This window comes from Mastomys coucha, unplaced genomic scaffold (assembly GCF_008632895.1).
Source record: "Mastomys coucha isolate ucsf_1 unplaced genomic scaffold, UCSF_Mcou_1 pScaffold22, whole genome shotgun sequence".
Classification (NCBI taxonomy): domain Eukaryota; kingdom Metazoa; phylum Chordata; class Mammalia; order Rodentia; family Muridae; genus Mastomys; species Mastomys coucha.
Genome location: NW_022196905.1, coordinates 66,415,781 through 66,418,191, shown reverse-complemented (window position 1 = coordinate 66,418,191; position 2,411 = coordinate 66,415,781). Strand labels below are relative to the sequence as shown.

General features: G+C 40.1%; 1 long non-coding RNA gene across 1 annotated transcript; it reads right to left on the bottom strand.

The window, feature by feature from the left end:
• Window positions 1–921: 921 nt before the first annotated feature.
• On the bottom strand, window positions 922–2,076 carry LOC116070217. The gene is made up of 2 exons (XR_004110309.1): window positions 1,544–2,076; window positions 922–1,157 (listed from the first exon to the last, which is right to left on the bottom strand). It is a non-coding gene; the product is annotated as an uncharacterized LOC116070217 (long non-coding RNA).
• Window positions 2,077–2,411: the final 335 nt, after the last annotated feature.

Genomic DNA, 2,411 nt, shown 5'->3' with positions numbered 1-2,411 from the left:
ATAATTCTTATTTTTATTGTTATAATATTTTATAAATTTTAAGGAATATGACACAAAAGATATTATAGATATTGACGGGGGGGTCTCTGGGAGGAGCAGTGGTACAAAAGGGAAACAAGAATGTGATTCAATTATATTTAATTGAAATATGTTTTTAAATGTTAACAAATTCAGATAAATTGAAATCATGTAACTTTTCTCATCATAATACAATAAAAGTTTTAAAAAATATATAAATTAGGATGTACATATGTATCATAATCAATGACCATTTTTATGAGAATAAACCTATAAAATGTCTTAGAGAACACAGAGAAGAAAAATCTCTGTCACTTGCTGATATGTGAAAATCTCACAGACAAAGCACCAAACAAAAACCAAAATTGGAGAACTGGAGAAGGTGAATTCCTTAAAATACAAAAACTTACATAGGTTAAAAAATTGAGAAGATTAAAGTCCATGACGAGGTGAAAATTACAATAAGTTCACACACAATACCAAATTTCTATGGATCTTGCAGAAAAGCTTCGAAATGTCAAGCAGTATACGGGAACTGAAATATGTGAAAGGTAGTAGACCAGGCCACATACACTAGCTAATATGAGGCCCTCAACGCATAGACAGCAGAAGACTGCAGGGTCTTTGCTCAGTGAGAGAACTTGCACCTAACCCTCAAGTGACTGGAGGCACCAGGAGTGTGGAGGTCAGGTGGGGTGGAGGGTAGGAGACTGGGGACATCCTCATGGAGACGGGAGTCAGGGGTGAGGGAGTAGATATGGGATGTGGAACAAATGGAGGGTAAACCTGGAGGATAATAAAATCTGGAGTGTAAAAATAAAGATGAAAGTAATTTTTAAAAAAAAGAAAAATGTGAAAGGCTTCAGGCGTGCCATTGTGTACTGCGACATTGAATAAAACAAATCATTTTATAAGAGATTTATTAGCGATATTAAAACAGTAGGTGTGCAGGCAGCAGCATGGCAGGGGATTCTGAAGAGAGTCAGGGTCACATGGTAGAGCGGGTACCACAAAAGATGGCAACACACAGGTACTCTCACAATTGTACTCTCATCACCAGAAAACTGAGGTAGGACGATCATTTAGAGTTCTAAGCCAGGTTAAGACACAATGAAATGCTGTCTGAAAGCAAAGCAAAACTGCAAATAAAAAAGGAACAAAAAGTAACAAGTCAAAACAGAACAACAACAAAAACAAAATAGTAAAGAAAGAAAAAGAAAGTCCTCTAGCCAACTGCAGACGAAAATAGTCATCTAAGACATCTATACAGCACAATCCTAGACTACTGTTTAGAATTTTCCACTTATTGTCCCACCTCTCATCCCCGTTTCACAGAGGGAATCCTGGGATAGGGAGAGTACACACTATAGTCTGTCCTAGCTCCCCCTCCTCACTTCCCCTCCCCTGCAATGACACCTGTGCATCATGGTATAGAGCAGCTCCCTCTAAGGAGGCAGAATGGTCCCAAGTCCCTCTCCTCCAAGCTGCACACTGGCCACAATTCCCGAAGTGGGAGTGAGCCTACTTGTGTCTGGGATCCCTGTATCTGTCTTTCCATCCTCAGAGAGATTCGAGTGCTCACCCCTGGGAACCCATAAACTTGGCTGCAGAGAATTCCCAGCACTACATAATCACCTAGGTAGCTACTGAAAAGCAGTCGACAAAGTCCCCAGGTTTCCATGACAACCACAATGCCCCTCCCCTCTCTCTGCTCAGTAACTAGGAATGTTCTGCCCAGCCCTCCCTTCCTTTCTCTCAAAGCTGAACTCATTCACCCTTGTTATCTATCACCTAAGAAAGCATACCCATAAAGGAAACTCCCACCAGCCTGTAAGCAGACCTTTGCTTAAGCTGTGAACAAAACATTCCTTAAGACATGGCAAGGCTAGACTCCCCAGACTAAGCACGTCTCCATTAAAATGTTGTTAAAGTTATAGAGAAACCTTGTTGTCATGGTCATAGATGAGCTCTTTCATCATCCTTAGCAGACTATGGAGGTCTCCATGGAAATGTGTTCTAGGTTGTAACAGTCTGTTGTAGAAAGAGAATGTGACAGTCTGTGGAAAAAGAGACCCTGGGGAGGAAAAGTAGAACTCTGGAGATCCGGGAATCGAACCCAGTACTGCACTCTACCACTGAGCTACATCCCCAGACCAACAGAAGCCCTGATTATAGCCTATATCAATCCACAATGACTGAAGCTACAGTCATAGGGCCAGAAAGAATCTGCACCACATTTTTGTGAATGATTTATGGCTTTCTAGTTTCATGTTTTTATGGAATGTTTGTTATTTATTCTATGAGAAAAGGATCTATTTTCAATGGAAAGAAATGATATTAATAAGAAGTTTTGTGCTCTCTAAAGCATTATAGACCTACAATAAATTAACAGA